Source organism: Heterodontus francisci, chromosome 10 (assembly GCF_036365525.1).
Source record: "Heterodontus francisci isolate sHetFra1 chromosome 10, sHetFra1.hap1, whole genome shotgun sequence".
In the NCBI taxonomy this organism is placed as follows: Eukaryota; Metazoa; Chordata; class Chondrichthyes; order Heterodontiformes; family Heterodontidae; genus Heterodontus; species Heterodontus francisci.
In genome coordinates this window covers 101447345-101466889 of record NC_090380.1, presented here as the reverse complement: position 1 = coordinate 101466889, position 19545 = coordinate 101447345, and the positions used below count along the sequence as shown (strand labels likewise).

General features: G+C 45.6%; 1 protein-coding gene across 2 annotated transcripts in view; it reads right to left on the bottom strand.

Moving 5' to 3' along the window:
- The window catches only part of erg (ETS transcription factor ERG), a 276398-nt gene that overhangs the window by 186538 nt on the left and 70315 nt on the right, over positions 1-19545 (bottom strand). The gene's annotated exons all lie outside the window — the stretch shown is intronic.

Below are 19545 nucleotides of genomic sequence, written 5' to 3'. Positions count from 1 at the left end.
GAACTGGATTGGTCAGTAATTGTACACGAGGAACTGGATTGGTCAGTAATCGTACAAGAGGAACTGGATTGGCCAGTGTTGTACAGGAGGAGCTTGATTGGTCAGTGATGATACAAGAGGAACTGGATTGGTCAGTGATTGTGCAGGAGGAACTGGATTGGTCAGTGATTGTGCAAGAGTAACTGCATTGGTCAGTGATTTTACAAGAGGAACTGGATTGGCTAGTGATTGTATGGGAGGAGCTCGATTGGTCAGTGATTGTACAGGAGGAACTGGATGGGTCAGTGATTGTACAAGAGGAACTGAATTGGCTAGTGATTGTATGGGAGGAGCTCGATTGGTCAGTGATTGTACAGGAGGAACTGGATTGGGCAGTAATTGTGCAAGAGGAACTGGATTGATCAGTGATTGTGCAGAAGGAATTGGATTGGCCAGTGATTGGACAGGAGGAACTGGATGGGTCAGTGATTGTACAGGAGGAATTAGATTGGTCAGAGATTGTACAAGAGGAACTGGATTGGCCAGTGATTGGACAGGAGGAACTGGATTGGCCAATGATTGTACAGGAGGAACTGGATGGGTCAGTGATTGTACAGGAGGAACTGGATTGGTCAGTGATTGTGCAGGAGGAATTGGATTGGTCAGTGATTGTACAAGAGGAACTGGATTGGCCAGTGATTGCACAGGAGGAGCTGAATGGGTCAATGATGATACAAGAGGAACATGAATGGGTCAGTGATTGTACAAGAGTAACTGGATTGGTCAGTGATTGTACAAGAGGAACTGAATTGGCTAGTGATTGTATGGGAGGAGCTCGATTGGTCAGTGATTGTACAGGAGGAACTGGATGGGTCAATCATTGTACAAGTGGAACTGGATTGGTCATTGATCCTAGAGGAGAAATTGGATGGGTCAGTGATAGTTCAGGAGGAACTGGAATGGTCAGTCATTGTAGAAGAGGAAGTGGATGGGTTAGTGATTGTACAGAAGGAATTGGATCGGTCAGTGATTGTACAGGAGGAACTGGATTGGTCAGTGATTGGACAGGAGGATCTGAATTGGGCAGAGATTCTGCAACAGCAACTGGATTGGTCAATCATTGTACGAGAGGAGGTGTCAATGATTGTACAGGACGAACTAGACTCGTAAGTGATTGTATAAGAGGAACTGGATGGGTCAGTGATTGTACAAGATGAACTGGATTTGTCAGTGATTGTACAGGAGGAATATGATGGGTCAGTGATTGAACAAGAGGAACTGGATTGGTCAGTGATTGTACAGGAGGAACTGGATGGGTCAGTGATTGTACAGGAGGAACTGGATTGGTCAGTGATTGTGCAGGAGGAATTGGATTGGTCAGTGATTGTACAAGAGGAACTGGATTGGCCAGTGATTGTACAGGAGGAACTGGATGGGTCAGTGATTGTACAGGAGGAATTGGATTGGTCAGTGATTGTACAGAAGGAATTGGATTGGTCAGTGATTGGACAAGAGGAACTGGATTGGCCAGTGATTGTACAGGAGGAACTGGATGGGTCAATGATTGTGCAGCAGGAACTGGATTGGTCAGTGATTCTACAGGAGGAACTGGATGGGCCAATGATGGTACAGGAGGAATAGGATTGGTCAGTGATTGTACAGGAGGAACTGGATAGGTCAGTGATTGGACAGGAAGAACTGGATTGGTCATTGATTCTACAAAAGGAAGTGCATTGGGCAGTGATAGTACAGCAGGAATTGGATTGGTCAGAGATTGCACAAGAGGAACTGGATTGGCCAGTGATTGTAAAGGAGGAATTGGATTGGTCAGTGATTGTACAGGAGGAACTGGATGGGTTAATGATTGTACAGGAGGAACTGGATTGGTCAGTGATTGTCCGGGAGGAACTGGATTGGTCTGTGATTGTACAAGAGGAACTGAAGATTGTATGGGAGGAGCTCGATTGGTCAGTGATTGTACAGGAGGAACTGGATTGGGCAGTAATTGTGCAAGCGGAACTGGATTGATCAGTGATTGTGCAGAAGGAATTGGATTGGCCAGTGATTGGACAGGAGGAACTGGATGGGTCAGTGATTGTACAGGAGGAATTAGATTGGTCAGAGATTGTACAAGAGGAACTGGATTGGCCAGTGATTGTACAGGAGGAACTGGATTGGCCAATGATTGTACAGGAGGAACTGGATGGGTCAGTGATTGTACAGGAGGAACTGGATTGGTCAGTGATTGTGCAGGACGAATTGGATTGGTCAGTGATTGTACAAGAGGAACTGGATTGGCCAGTGATTGCACAGGAGGAACTGGATGGGTCAGTGATTGTACAGGAGGAACTGGATTGGTCAGTGATTGTGCAGGAGGAATTGGATTGGTCAGTGATTGTACAAGAGGAACTGGATTGGCCAGTGATTGTACAGGAGGAACTGGATGGGTCAGTGATTGTACAGGAGGAACTGGATTGGTCAGTGATTGTGCAGGAGGAATTGGATTGGTCAGTGATTGTACAAGAGGAACTGGATTGGCCAGTGATTGCACAGGAGGAGCTGAATGGGTCAATGATGATACAAGAGGAACATGAATGGTTCAGTGATTGTACAAGAGGAACTGGATAGGTCACTGATTGGACAGGAAGAACTGGATTGGTCATTGATTCTACAAGAGGAAGTGCATTGGGCAGTGATACTAGAGCAGGAATTGGATTGGTCAGAGATTGTACAAGAGGAACTGGATTGCCCAGTGATTGTACAGGAGGCACTGGATGGGTCAGTGATTGTACAGGAGGAATTAGATTGGTCAGTGATTGTACAGAAGGAATTGGATTGGTCAGTGATTGGACAAGAGGAACTGGATTGGCCAGTGATTGTACAGGAGGAACTGGATGGGTCAATGATTGTGCAGGAGGAACTGGATTGGCCAGTGATTCTACAGGAGGAACTGGATGGGTCAATGATGGTACAGAAGGAACAGGATTGGTCAGTGATTGTACAGGAGGAACTGGATTGGTCAGTAATTGGACAGGAAGAACTGGATTGATCATTGATTGTACAAGACAAAGTGTATTGGTCAGTGATAGTACAGCAGGAATTGGATTGGTCAGAGATTGTACAAGAGGAACTGGATTGGCCAGTGATTGTACAGGAGGAACTGGATGGGTCAGTGATCGTACAGGAGGAATTGGATTGGTCAGTGATTGTACAGGAGGAACTGGATGGGTTAATGATTGTACAGGAGGAACTGGATTGGTCAGTGATTGTCCAGGAGGAACTGGATTGGTCTGTGATTGTACAAGAGGAACTGGATTGGTCAGTGATTGTACAGGAGGAACTAGATGGGTCGATGATTATACAGGAGGAACTGGATGGGTCAGTGATTGTATAGGAGGAATTGGATGGGTCAGTGATTGTATCAGAGGAACTGGATGGGTCAGTGATTGTATAAGAGGAACTGGAAGGGTCAGTGATTGTGCAAGAGGAACTGGATGGGTTAGTGATTGGACAAGAGGAAATGGGTTGGCCAATGAATGCACAGGAGGAACTGGATGGGTCAGTGATTGTGCAGGAGGCACTGGATTGGTCAGTGATTGTACAACAGCAACTTGATTGGTCAATCATTGTACGAAAGGAACTGGCTGGGTCCGTGATTGGAAAGGAGGAACTGGATTGGTCAGTGATTGTACAGGAGGAACTGGATTGTTCAGTGATTGGACAGGAGGAACTGGATGTGTCAGTGATTGTACAAGAGGAACTGGATGGGTCAGTGATTGTACAAGAGGTAATGCATTGGTCAGTGATTGTGCAAGAGGAACTGGATGGGTCAGTGATTGTACTGGATAACAAGATTGGTCAGTGATTGTACAAAAGGAACTGGATTGGCCAGTAATTGTACAGGAGGAACTGGATTTATCAGTGATTGTACAGGAGGAACTGGACTGGTCAGTGATTGGACAGGAGGAACTGGATTGGGCAGTAATTGTGAAAGAGGAACTGGACGGGTCAGTGTTTGTACAATTGGAACAGGTTGGATCTGGAATTGTACAGGAGGAACTGGATTGGTCAGTCACTCAACAGGTGGAACTGGATGGGTCAGTGATTGTACAATTGGAACAGGTTGGATCTGGAATTGTACAGGAGGAACTGGATGGGTCAGTGATTGTAAAAGAGAAACTGGATGGGTCAGTGATTGTGGAAGAGGAACTGGATGGGTCAGTGATTGTACAGAGGAACTGGATTGGTCAGTGATTGTACAGGAGGAACTGGAAATGGTCACTGATTCTACAAGAGGAACTGGATTGGTCAGTGATTATATGGGAGGAACTGGATGGGTCAGTCACTCTACAGTAGGAACTGGATGGGTCTGTGATTGTACAGGAGGAATTGGATGGGTCAGTGATTGTACAGGAGGAACTGGATTGATCAGTGATTCCACAGGAGGAATTGGATTGGTCAGTGATTGTACAAGAGGAACTGGATGGGTCAGTGATTGCACAGGAGGAACTGCAAGAATCAGTGATTGTACAGGAGGAACTGGATTGGTCAGTAATTGTACACGAGGAACTGGATTGGTCAGTAATCGTACAAGAGGAACATGGATTGGCCAGTGTTGTACAGGAGGAGCTCGACTGGTCAGTGATGATACAAGAGGAACTGGATTGGTCAGTGATTGTACAGGAGGAACTGGATTGGTCAGTGATTGTGCAAGAGTAACTGCATTGGTCAGTGATTGTACAAGAGGAACTGGATTGGCTAGTGATTGTATGGGAGGAGCTCGATTGGTCAGTGATTGTACAGGAGGAACTGGATGGGTCAGTGATTGTACAGGAGGATTCGGATCGGTCAGTGATTGTATAAGAGGAACTGGATTGGCCAGTGATTGTACAGGAGGAGCTCGATTGGTCTGTGATGATACAAGAGGTACTGGATTGGTCAGTGATTGTACAGGAGGAACTGGATTGGTCAGTGATTGTATGGGAGGAGCTCGATTGGTCAGTGTTTGTACAGGAGGAACTGGATGGGTCAATCATTGTACAAGAGGAACTGGATTGGTCATTGATCCTACAGGAGAAGTTGGATGGGTCTGTGATAGTTCAGGAGGAACTGGAATGGTCAGTCATTGTAGAAGAGGAAGTGGATGGGTTAGTGATTGTACAGGAGGAATTGGATCGGTCAGTGATTGGACAGGAGGAACTGAATTGGGCAGTGATTCTGCAACAGCAACTGGATTGGTCAATCATTGTACGAGAGGAGGTGTCAATGATTGTACAAGACGAACTAGATTCGTAAGTGATTGTATAAGAGGAACTGGATGTGTCAGTGATTGTACAAGATGAACTTGATGGGTCAGTGATTGTACAAGAGGAACTGGATGGGTTAGTGATTGGACATGAGGAAATGGATTGGCCAATGAATGCACAGGAGGAACTGGATGGGTCAATGATGGTACAGGAGGAACAGGATTGGTCAGTGATTGTACAGGAGGAACTGGATTGGTCAGTGAATGAACAAGAAGAACTGGATTTGTCAGTGATTGTACAGGAGGAATATGATGGGTCAATGATTGTACAGGAGGAACTGGATTGGTCGGTGATAGTACAGGAGGAACTGGATTGGTCAGTGATTGTACAGGAGGAACTGGATTGGTCAGTGAATGAACAAGAAGAACTGGATTTGTCAGTGATTGTACAGGAGGAATATGATGGGTCAATGATTGTACAGGAGGAACTGGATTGGTCGGTGATAGTACAGGAGGAACTGGATTGGTCAGTGATAGTACAGGTGGAACTGGATTGGTCATTGATTGTACAAGAGTAACTGGATTGGTCAGTGATTGTACAGGAGGAACTGGATTGGTCGGTGATTGTACAAGAGGAACTGGATTTGTCAGTGATTGTACAGGAGGAACTGGATTGGACACTGATTGTACAGGAGGAGCTCGATTGGTCATTGATTGTACAAGGGTAACTGGATTGGTCAGTGATAGTACAGGAGGAACTGGATTGGTCAGTGATAGTACAGGTGGAACTGGATGGGTCAATGATGGTACAGGAGGAACAGGATTGGTCAGTGATTGTACAGGAGGAACTGGATTGGTCAGTGATTGAACAAGAAGAACTGGATTGCTCAGTGATTGTACAAGACGAAATGGATGGGTCACTTATTGTACAAGAGGAACTAGATTGGTCAGTGATCCTACAGGAGGAATTGGATGGGTCAGTGATTGAAGGAGAGGAACTGGATTGGGCAGTGATTGTACAAGAGGAACTGGATTGGTCAGTTATTGTACAAGAGGAACTGGATTGGGCAGTGATGGTACAGGAGGAACTGGATGGGTCAGTGATTGTCCAGGAGGAACTGGATGGGTCAGTGATTGTACAAGAGGAACTGGATTGGCCATGCATTGCACATGAGGATCCGGATGGGTCAGTGATTATACAGGAGGAACTGGATGGGTCAATGATTGTACAGGAGGAACTGGAATGGTCGGTGATAGTACAGGAGGAACTGGATTGGTCAGTGATAGTACAGGTGGAACTGGATTGGTCATTGATTGTACAAGAGTAACTGGATTGGTCAGTGATTGTACAGGAGGAACTGGATTGGTCGGTGATTGTACAAGAGGAACTGGATTGGCAAGTGATTGTACAGGAGGAACTGGATTGGTCGGTGATTGTACAAGAGGAACTGGATTGGCAAGTGATTGTACAGGAGGAACTGGATTGGACAGTGATTGTACAAGGGTAACTGGATTGGTCTGTGATCCTACAGGAGGAATTGAATGGGTCAGTGATTGTACAGGAGGAACTGGACTGATCAGTGATTGTTCAGGAGGAACTGGATGGTTCAGTGATTGTACAAGAGGAACTGGACGGGTCAGTGTTTGCACATGAGGAACTTGATTGGTCAGTGATTGCACAAGAGGAACTGGATTAGCCAGTGATTGAACAGGAGGAACTGGATGGGTCAATGATTGTACAGGCCGAGCTGGATTGCTCAGTGATTGTACAGGAGCAACTGGATTGGTCAGTGATTGTACGGGAGGAACTGGATGGGTCAGTGATTGTACAAGAGGAAATGGATTGGCCAGTGATTGTACAGGAGGAACTGGATGGGTCAATGATTGTACAGGAGGAACTGGATAGGTCAGTGGTTACATAAGAGGGACTGGATTGTTCAGTCATTGTTCCAGAGGAACTGGATTCGCCAGTGATTGTACAGGTTGAACTGCATTTGCCAGTGATTGTACAGGAGGAACTGAATGGGACCGTGATTGTACAGGAGGAACTGGATTGGTCAGTGATTGTACAGGAGGAACTGGAAATGGTCACTGATTCTACAAGAGGTACTGGATTGGTCAGTGATTGTACAGGAGGAACTGGATTGGTCAGTGATTGTGCAAGAGTAACTGGATTGGTCAGTGATTGTACAAGAGGAACTGAATTGGCTAGTGATTGTATGGGAGGAGCTCGATTGGTCAGTGTTTGTACAGGAGGAACTGGATGGGTCAATCATTGTACAAGAGGAACTGGATTGGTCATTGATCCTACAGGAGAAGTTGGATGGGTCTGTGATAGTTCAGGAGGAACTGGAATGGTCAATCATTGTAGAAGAGGAAGTGGATGGGTTAGTGATTGTACAGGAGGAATTGGATCGGTCAGTGATTGGACAGGAGGAACTGAATTGGGCAGTGATTCTGCAACAGCAACTGGATTGGTCAATCATTGTACGAGAGGAGGTGTCAATGATTGTACAAGACGAACTAGATTCGTAAGTGATTGTATAAGAGGAACTGGATGTGTCAGTGATTGTACAAGATGAACTGGATGGGTCAGTGATTGTACAAGAGGAACTGGATGGGTTAGTGATTGGACATGAGGAAATGGATTGGCCAATGAATGCACAGGAGGAACTGGATGGGTCAATGATGGTACAGGAGGAACAGGATTGGTCAGTGATTGTACAGGAGGAACTGGATTGGTCAGTGAATGAACAAGAAGAACTGGATTTGTCAGTGATTGTACAGGAGGAATAGGATGGGTCAGTGATTGAAGGAGAGGAACTGGATTGGGCAGTGATTGTACAAGAGGAACTGGATTGGCCACTGATTGCACAGGATGGGTCAGTGATTGTACAGGAGGAACTGGATTGGTCAGTTATTGTACAAGAGGAACTGGATGGGTCAGTGATTGTACAATTGGAACAGGTTGGATCTGGAATTGTACAGGAGGAACTGGATGGGTCAGTGATTGTAAAAGAGAAACTGGATGGGTCAGTGATTGTGGAAGAGGAACTGGATGGGTCAGTGATTGTACAGAGGAACTGGATTGGTCAGTGATTGTACAGGAGGAACTGGAAATGGTCACTGATTCTACAAGAGGAACTGGATTGGTCAGTGATTATATGGGAGGAACTGGATGGGTCAGTCACTCTACAGTAGGAACTGGATGGGTCTGTGATTGTACAGGAGGAATTGGATGGGTCAGTGATTGTACAGGAGGAACTGGATTGATCAGTGATTCCACAGGAGGAATTGGATTGGTCAGTGATTGTACAAGAGGAACTGGATGGGTCAGTGATTGCACAGGAGGAACTGCAAGAATCAGTGATTGTACAGGAGGAACTGGATTGGTCAGTAATTGTACACGAGGAACTGGATTGGTCAGTAATCGTACAAGAGGAACATGGATTGGCCAGTGTTGTACAGGAGGAGCTCGACTGGTCAGTGATGATACAAGAGGAACTGGATTGGTCAGTGATTGTACAGGAGGAACTGGATTGGTCAGTGATTGTGCAAGAGTAACTGCATTGGTCAGTGATTGTACAAGAGGAACTGGATTGGCTAGTGATTGTATGGGAGGAGCTCGATTGGTCAGTGATTGTACAGGAGGAACTGGATGGGTCAGTGATTGTACAGGAGGATTCGGATCGGTCAGTGATTGTATAAGAGGAACTGGATTGGCCAGTGATTGTACAGGAGGAGCTCGATTGGTCTGTGATGATACAAGAGGTACTGGATTGGTCAGTGATTGTACAGGAGGAACTGGATTGGTCAGTGATTGTATGGGAGGAGCTCGATTGGTCAGTGTTTGTACAGGAGGAACTGGATGGGTCAATCATTGTACAAGAGGAACTGGATTGGTCATTGATCCTACAGGAGAAGTTGGATGGGTCTGTGATAGTTCAGGAGGAACTGGAATGGTCAATCATTGTAGAAGAGGAAGTGGATGGGTTAGTGATTGTACAGGAGGAATTGGATCGGTCAGTGATTGGACAGGAGGAACTGAATTGGGCAGTGATTCTGCAACAGCAACTGGATTGGTCAATCATTGTACGAGAGGAGGTGTCAATGATTGTACAAGACGAACTAGATTCGTAAGTGATTGTATAAGAGGAACTGGATGTGTCAGTGATTGTACAAGATGAACTTGATGGGTCAGTGATTGTACAAGAGGAACTGGATGGGTTAGTGATTGGACATGAGGAAATGGATTGGCCAATGAATGCACAGGAGGAACTGGATGGGTCAATGATGGTACAGGAGGAACTGGATTGGTCAGTGAATGAACAAGAAGAACTGGATTTGTCAGTGATTGTACAGGAGGAATATGATAGGTCAATGATTGTACAGGAGGAACTGGATTGGTCGGTGATAGTACAGGAGGAACTGGATTGGTCAGTGATAGTACAGGTGGAACTGGATTGGTCATTGATTGTACAAGAGTAACTGGATTGGTCAGTGATTGTACAGGAGGAACTGGATTGGTCGGTGATTGTACAAGAGGAACTGGATTTGTCAGTGATTGTACAGGAGGAACTGGATTGGACAGTGATTGTACAGGAGGAGCTCGATTGGTCATTGATTGTACAAGGGTAACTGGATTGGTCAGTGATTGTACAAGAGGAAATGGATGGGTCACTTATTGTACAAGTGGAACTGGATTGGTCTGTCATTGTACTAGTGGAAATGTATTGGCCAGTGATTATACAGGAGTAACTGGATTGGCCAGTGATTGTACAGGAGGAACTGGATGGGTCAATGATGGTACAGGTGGAACAGGATTGGTCAGTGATTGTACAGGAGGAACTGGATTGGTCAGTGATTGAACAAGAAGAACTGGATTGCTCAGTGATTGTACAAGACGAAATGGATGGGTCACTTATTGTACAAGAGGAACTAGATTGGTCAGTGATCCTACAGGAGGAATTGGATGGGTCAGTGATTGAAGGAGAGGAACTGGATTGGGCAGTGATTGTACAAGAGGAACTGGATTGGTCAGTTATTGTACAAGAGGAACTGGATTGGGCAGTGATGGTACAGGAGGAACTGGATGGGTCAGTGATTGTCCAGGAGGAACTGGATGGGTCAGTGATTGTACAAGAGGAACTGGATTGGCCATGCATTGCACATGAGGATCCGGATGGGTCAGTGATTATACAGGAGGAACTGGATGGGTCAATGATTGTACAGGAGGAACTGGAATGGTCGGTGATAGTACAGGAGGAACTGGATTGGTCAGTGATAGTACAGGTGGAACTGGATTGGTCATTGATTGTACAAGAGTAACTGGATTGGTCAGTGATTGTACAGGAGGAACTGGATTGGTCGGTGATTGTACAAGAGGAACTGGATTGGCAAGTGATTGTACAGGAGGAACTGGATTGGACAGTGATTGTACAGGAGGAGCTCGATTGGTCATTGATTGTACAAGGGTAACTGGATTGGTCTGTGATCCTACAGGAGGAATTGAATGGGTCAGTGATTGTACAGGAGGAACTGGACTGATCAGTGATTGTTCAGGAGGAACTGGATGGTTCAGTGATTGTACAAGAGGAACTGGACGGGTCAGTGTTTGCACATGAGGAACTTGATTGGTCAGTGATTGCACAAGAGGAACTGGATTAGCCAGTGATTGAACAGGAGGAACTGGATGGGTCAATGATTGTACAGGCCGAGCTGGATTGCTCAGTGATTGTACAGGAGCAACTGGATTGGTCAGTGATTGTACGGGAGGAACTGGATGGGTCAGTGATTGTACAAGAGGAAATGGATTGGCCAGTGATTGTACAGGAGGAACTGGATGGGTCAATGATTGTACAGGAGGAACTGGATAGGTCAGTGGTTACATAAGAGGGACTGGATTGTTCAGTCATTGTTCTAGAGGAACTGGATTCGCCAGTGATTGTACAGGTTGAACTGCATTTGCCAGTGATTGTACAGGAGGAACTGAATGGGACCGTGATTGTACAGGAGGAACTGGATTGGTCAGTGATTGTACGGGAGGAACTGGATGGGTCAGTGATTGTACAAGAGGAAATGGATTGGCCAGTGATTGTACAGGAGGAACTGGATGGGTCAATGATTGTACAGGAGGAACTGGATAGGTCAGTGGTTACATAAGAGGGACTGGATTGTTCAGTCATTGTTCTAGAGGAACTGGATTCGCCAGTGATTGTACAGGTTGAACTGCATTTGCCAGTGATTGTACAGGAGGAACTGAATGGGACCGTGATTGTACAGGAGGAACTGGATTGGTCAGTGATTGTACAGGAGGAACTGGAAATGGTCACTGATTCTACAAGAGGTACTGGATTGGTCAGTGATTGTACAGGAGGAACTGGATTGGTCAGTGATTGTGCAAGAGTAACTGGATTGGTCAGTGATTGTACAAGAGGAACTGAATTGGCTAGTGATTGTATGGGAGGAGCTCGATTGGTCAGTGTTTGTACAGGAGGAACTGGATGGGTCAATCATTGTACAAGAGGAACTGGATTGGTCATTGATCCTACAGGAGAAGTTGGATGGGTCTGTGATAGTTCAGGAGGAACTGGAATGGTCAATCATTGTAGAAGAGGAAGTGGATGGGTTAGTGATTGTACAGGAGGAATTGGATCGGTCAGTGATTGGACAGGAGGAACTGAATTGGGCAGTGATTCTGCAACAGCAACTGGATTGGTCAATCATTGTACGAGAGGAGGTGTCAATGATTGTACAAGACGAACTAGATTCGTAAGTGATTGTATAAGAGGAACTGGATGTGTCAGTGATTGTACAAGATGAACTGGATGGGTCAGTGATTGTACAAGAGGAACTGGATGGGTTAGTGATTGGACATGAGGAAATGGATTGGCCAATGAATGCACAGGAGGAACTGGATGGGTCAATGATGGTACAGGAGGAACAGGATTGGTCAGTGATTGTACAGGAGGAACTGGATTGGTCAGTGAATGAACAAGAAGAACTGGATTTGTCAGTGATTGTACAGGAGGAATAGGATGGGTCAGTGATTGAAGGAGAGGAACTGGATTGGGCAGTGATTGTACAAGAGGAACTGGATTGGGCAGTTATTGTACAAGAGGAACTGGATTGGGCAGTGATGGTACAGGAGGAACTGGATGGGTCAGTGATTGTCAGGAGGAACTGGATTGGTCAGTGATTGTACAAGAGGAACTGGATTGGTCAGTGATAGTACAGGAGGAACTGGATTGGCAAGTGATTGTACAGGATGAGCTCGATTCGTCAATAATTGTACAACAGTAACTGGATTGGTCAGTGATTGTACAGGAGGAACTGGATTGGCCAGTGATTGTACAAGGGGAACTGGATTGGTTACTGATGGTACAAGAGGAAATGGATGGGGCACTCATTGTAGAAGAGGAACTGGATTGGTCAGTCATTGTAGAAGAGGAACTGGGTTTGTCAGTGATTGTACAGGAGGAACTGGATTGGTCAGTGATTGTACAAGAGGAAGTGGATTGCTTAGTGATTGTACAGGCGGAACTGGATGGGTCAGTGATTTTACAGGAGGAACTGGATTGGACAATCATTTTACAAGAGTAAGTGGATTGGTCAATCATCGTACAAGAGGAACTGGATGGTTCAGTGATTGCACAGGAGGAATCTCTTTGGTCAGTGATTGCACATGAGTAACTGGATTGATCAGTGATTGTACAGGAGGAATTTCTTTGGTCAGTGATTGTTCAGGAGGAACTGGATTGGTCAGTGATTTTAGAGCAGGAACTGCATTGTTCCGGAGGAACCGGATTGTTCGTTGATTATTCAGGAGGAACTGGATGGGTCAGTGATTGTTCAGGTGGAACTGGATTGTTCAGTGATTACACCGGAGGAACTGGATTGGTCTGTGATTGTTCAGGTGGAAGTGGACTGGCCAGTGATTATAAAGGAGGAACTGGATTGGTCAGTGATTGTACAAGAGGAACTGTATAGGCCAGTAATTTCTCAGGAGGAACTGGATTGGTCAGTGATTGTACAGGAGGAACTGGATTGGTCAGTAATTGTACCGGAGGAACAGGATTGGTCAGTGCTTGTTCAGGGGGTACTGGATTGGTCAGTGATAGTTCTGGAGGAACTGGATTGATCAGTGATTATGCAGGAGGTACTGGATTGGTCAGTGATTATTCGGGAGGAACTGGATTGGTCAGAGATTGTACGGGAGGAATTGGATTATTCAGTGATTGTTCAGGTGGAATTGGATTGGTCAGTGATTGTTCAGGTGGAACTGGATTGGTCAGTGATTATTCTGGAGTAACTGGATTGGTCAGTGATTGTTCAGGCAGAGCTGGATTGGTCAATGATTATGCAGGGTGAAATGGATTGGTCAGTGATTGTTCAGGAGGAACTGCATTGGTCAGTGATTGTACACGAGGAATTGGATTGGTCAGTGATTGTACAGGAGGAACTGGATTGGTCAATGATTGTTCAGGAGGAACTGCATTGGTCAGTGATTGTACAGGAGGAACTGCACTGGTCAGTGATTGGACACGAGAAATTGGATTGGTCAGTGATTATTCAGGTGGAACTGGATTGGTCAGTGATTGTACAGGAGGAACTGCACTGGTCAGTGATTGTACACGAGGAATTGGATTGGTCAGTGATTATTCAGGTGGAACTGGATTGGTCAGTGATTGTTTCGGCGGAATTGGATGGGTCATTGATTATTTCGGTGAAACTGGATTGTTCGTTGATTATTCAGGAGGAACTGGATTTGTCGGTGATTGTTCAGGTGGAACTGGATTGGTCAGAGATTGTACGGGAGGAATTGGATTGTTCAGTGATTGCACTGGAGGAATTTCTTTGGTCAGTGATTGTTCAGGAGGAACTGGATTGGTCAGTGATTGTAGAAGAGGAACTGGATTGGTCAGTGATTGTACAGGAGGAACTGGATGGATCTGTAATTGTACAAGAGGAACTGGATTGGTCAGTGAATATACAAGAGGAACAGGCTGGTTCAGTGATTGTGCAGGAGGAACTGGAATGGTCAGTGAGTGTACAGGAGGGACTGGATGGGTCAGTGATTATTCTGGAAGATCAGGATGTGTCAGTGATTGTTCAGCTGTAACTGGATTGGTCAGTGATTGTTCAGGAGGAACTGGATTGGTCAGTGAATATTCTGGAGGAACTGGATGTATCAGTGATTGTACAGGAGGAACCCGATTGGTCAGTGTTCAGGAGGAACTGGATGGGTCTGTGATTATTCAGGGGGAACTGGATTGGTCCCTGATTGTTCAGGTGGAACTGGATTGGTCAGTGATTGTACAGGAGGAACCGGATTGGTCAGTGATTGTTCAGGAGTGACTGGATTGGTCAGTGATTGTTCAGGAGGAACTGGATGCGTCAGTGATTGTACGGGAGGACCTGGATTGGTCAATGATTGTTCAGGAGGAACTGCATTGGTCAGTGATTGTTCAGGAGGAACTGGATTGGTCAGTGATTGTACAGCAGGAACTGCATTGGTCAGTGATTGTACAGGAGGGACTGGATTGGTCAGTGATTGTAGAAGAGGAACTGGATTGGTCAGTGATTGTACAGGAGGAACTGGATGGATCTGTAATTGTACAAGAGGAACTGGATTGGTCAGTGAATATACAAGAGGAACAGGCTGGTTCAGTGATTGTGCAGGAGGAACTGGAATGGTCAGTGAGTGTACAGGAGGGACTGGATGGGTCAGTGATTATTCTGGAAGATCAGGATGTGTCAGTGATTGTTCAGCTGTAACTGGATTGGTCAGTGATTGTTCAGGAGGAACTGGATTGGTCAGTGAATATTCTGGAGGAACTGGATGTATCAGTGATTGTACAGGAGGAACCCGATTGGTCAGTGTTCAGGAGGAACTGGATGGGTCTGTGATTATTCAGGGGGAACTGGATTGGTCCCTGATTGTTCAGGTGGAACTGGATTGGTCAGTGATTGTACAGGAGGAACCGGATTGGTCAGTGATTGTTCAGGAGTAACTGGATTGGTCAGTGATTATTCTGGAGTAACTGGATTGGTCAGTGATTGTTCAGGCAGAACTGGATTGGTCAATGATTATGCAGGGTGAAATGGATTGGTCAGTGATTGCACAGGAGGAACTGGATTGGTCAATGATTGTTCAGGAGGAACTGCATTGGTCAGTGATTGTTCAGGAGGAACTGGATTGGTCAGTGAATATTCTGGAGGAACTGGATGTATCAGTGATTGTACAGGAGGAACCCGATTGGTCCATGTTCAGGAGGAACTGGATGGGTCTGTGATTATTCAGGGGGAACTGGATTGGTCCCTGATTGTTCAGGTGGAACTGGATTGGTCAGTGATTGTACACGAGGAACTGGATTGATCAGTGATTGTTCAGGAGTAACTGGATTGGTCAGTGATTATACAGGAGGAACTGCATTGGTCAGTGATTGTTCCGGAAGAACCGGATTGGTCCGTTATTGTTCAGGTGCTCCTGGATTGGTCAGTAATTTTAAAGGAGGAACAGGATTGGTCAGTGATTGTTCAGGAGTAACTGGATTGATCAGTGATTGTACAGGAGGAATTTCTTTGGTCAGTGATTGTTCAGGAGGAACTGGATTGGTCAGTGATTTTAGAGCAGGAACTGCATTGTTCCGGAGGAACCGGATTGTTGGTTGATTATTCAGGCAGAACTGGGTTGGTCAGTGATTGTTCAGGTGGAACTGGATTGGTCAGTGATTACACCGGAGGAACTGGATTGGTCTGTGATTGTTCAGGTGGAAGTGGACTGGCCAGTGATTATAAAGGAGGAACTGGATTGGTCAGTGATTGTACAAGAGGAACTGGATAGGCCAGTAATTTCTCAGGAGGAACTGGATTGGTCAGTGATTGTACAGGAGGAAGTGGATTGGTCAGTAATTGTACCGGAGGAACTGCATTGGTCAGTGATTGTTCGGGTGGAACTGGATTGGTCAGAGATTGTACGGGAGGAATTGGATTATTCAGTGATTGTTCAGGCGGAATTGGATTGGTCAGTGATTGTTCGGGTGGAACTGGATTCGTCAGTGATTATTCTGGAGTAACTGGATTGGTCAGTGATTGTTCAGGCAGAACTGGATTGGTCAGTGATTGTTCAGGTGGAACTAGATTGGTCAGTGATTATCCAGGCGGAACTGGGTTGGTCAGTGATTGTTCAGGAGGAACTGGATTGGTCAGAGATTGTATGGGAGGAATTGGATTATTCAGTGATTGTTCAGGCGGAATTGGATTGGTCAGTGATTGTTCAGCTGGAACTGGACTGGTCAGTGATTGTTCAGGCAGAACTGGATTGGTCAATGATTATACAGGGGGAACTGGATTGGTCAATGATTGTTCAAGAGGAACTGGATTGGTCAGTGATTGTTCCGGAGGAACCGGATTGGTCGGTGATTATTCAGGAGGAAATGGATTGATCAGTGATTGTTCAGGAGGAACTGGATTGGTCAGTGATTGTTCAGGTGGAACTGGATTGGTCAGAGATTGTACGGGAGAAATTGGATTGTTCAGTGATTGTTCAGGTGGAACTGGATTGGTCAGTGATTATTCTGGAGGAACTGGATGTGTCAGTGATTGTTCAGGTGGTACTGGATTGGTCAGTGATTTTTTTATGTGGAACTGGATTGGTCATTGATTATACAAGAGGAACTGCATTGGTCAGTGATTGTGCAGGTGAAACTGCATTGGTCAGTGATTATACAGGAGGAACTGGAGTGGTCACTGATTCTTCAGCCGGAACTGGATTGGTCAGTGATTGTGCAGGAGGAGCTGGATTGTATCAGTTATTGTACTGGATGAACTGCATTGGTCAGTGATTGTTCCGGATGAACTGGATTGGTCGGTGATTATTCAGGAGGAACTGGATTGGTCAGTGATTGTTCAGGTGGAACTGGATTGGTCAGTGATTATACAGGAGGAACTGGGTTGGTCAGTGATTGTACAGGAGGAACTGGATTGGTCAGTAATTGTTCCGGAGGGACAGGGTTGGTCAGTGATTGTTCTGGAGGAACTGGATTGGTCAGTGCTCGTTCGGGTGGAACTGGATTTGTCAGAGATTGTACGAGAGGAATTGGATTATTCAGTGATTGTTCAGGCGGAACTGGATTGGTCAGTGATTGTTCAGGTGGAACTGGATTGGTCAGTGATTATTCTGGAGTAACTGGATTGGTCAGTGATTGTTCAGGCTGAACTGGATTGGTCAGTGATTGTTCAGGTGGAACTAGATTGGTCAGTGATTATACAGGAGGAACTGGGTTGGTCAGTGATTGTTCGGGAGGAACTGGATGGGTCAGTGATTATTTTGGTGAAACAGGATTGGACCCTGATTGATCAGGTGGAACTGGATTGTTTAGTGATTATCCAGGAGGAACAGGATTGATCAGTGATTGTACAGGCGGAATTGTGTTGGTCAGTGATTGTTCAAGAGGAATTGCATTGGTCAGTGATTGTACAGGAGGAACTGCATTGGTCAGTGATTGTACACGATGAATTGAATTGGTCAGTGATTGTTCAGGAGGAACTGGATTGGTCAGTGATTATTCAGGTTCAACTGGATGGGTCAGTGATTATTTTGATGAAACAGGATTGGACCCTGATTGTTCAGGCGTAATTGTATTGGTCAGTGATTGTTCAAGAGGATCTGGATTGGTCAGTGATTGTTCCGGAGGAACCGGATTGGTCAGTGATTGTTCAGGTGGAACTGGATTGGTCAGAGATTGTACGGGAGAAATTGGATTGTTCAGTGATTGTTCAGGTGGAACTGGATTGGTCAGTGATTATTCTGGAGGAACTGGATGTGTCAGTGATTGTTCAGGTGGTACTGGATTGGTCAGTGATTTTTTTATGTGGAACTGGATTGGTCATTGATTATACAAGAGGAACTGCATTGGTCAGTGATTGTGCAGGTGAAACTGCATTGGTCAGTGATTATACAGGAGGAACTGGAGTGGTCACTGATTATACAGGAGGAACTGGGTTGGTCAGTGGTTATTCAAGAGGAACTAGATTGGTCAGTGATTGTACAGGAGGAACTGCACTGGTCAGTGATTGCTCGGGAGGAAACGGATTGGTCGGTGATTATTCAGGAGGAACTGGATTGGTCAGTGATTGTTCAGTTGGAACTGGATTGGTCAGTGATTGCACTGGAGGAACAGGATTGTTCATTGATTGTTCAGGGGGAACTGGATTGGTCAATGATTATTCTGGAGGAACTGGATGGATGAGTGATTGTTCAGGTGGAATTGGATTGGTCAATGATTAGTCAGGAGAAACTGGATTGGTCAGTGATTGTTCAGGAGGAACTGGATTGGTCAGTGATTGTTAAGGCGGAACTGGATTGGTCAGTGATTATGCAGGAGAAACTGTTTTGGTCAGTGATTATACAGGAGGTACTGGATTGGTCAGTGATTGTTCAGGAATAACTGCATTGATCATTGATTGTCCAGGAGGAACGGCACTGGTCGGTCTTTATTCAGGAGGAACTGGATTGGTCAGTGATTGTTCAGGTGGAACTGGATTGGTCAGTGATTGTACAGGAGGAACTGCACCGGTCAGTGATTGCTCCAGAGGAACCGGATTGGTCGGTGATTATTCAGGAGGAACTGGATTGGCCAGTGATTGTACAGGAGGATCTGTGTTGGTCAGTGATTTTACAGGTGGATCTGGGTTGGTCAGAGATTGTACAGGAGGAACAGGATTGTTCACTGATTGTTCAGGGGGAACTGGATTGGTCAATGATTATTCTGGAGGAACTGGATGGGTCAGTGATTAGTCAGGAGGAACTGGATTGGTCAGTGATTATTCTGGAGGAACTAGATTGGTCAGTGATTGTTAAGGCAGAATTGGATTGGTCAGTGATTACGCAGGAGGAACTGCATTGCGTCAGTGATTGTACAGGAGGAACTGGATGGGTCAGTGATTGTACAGGAGGAACTGGATTGGTCAGTGATTGTTCAGGGGGAACTGCATTGGTCAGTGATTGTACAGGAGGAACTGGATTGGTCAGTGTTCAGGAGGAACTGGCTTGGTCAGTGATTATTCAGGGGGAACTGGATTGGTCAGTGATTATTCAGGGGGAACTGGATTGGTCAGTGATTTTACAGGAGGAACTGGATGGGTCAGTGATTGTACAAGAGGAACTGGATTGGCCCTTGATTGTACAGGAGCAAGTGGATTGTGTCAGTGATTGTACAGGAGGAACTGGATTGGTCAGTGATTGTACAGGAGGAATTGTATTGGTCAGTGATTGTACAGGAGGAATTGTATTGGTCAGTGATTGTACAGGAGGAACT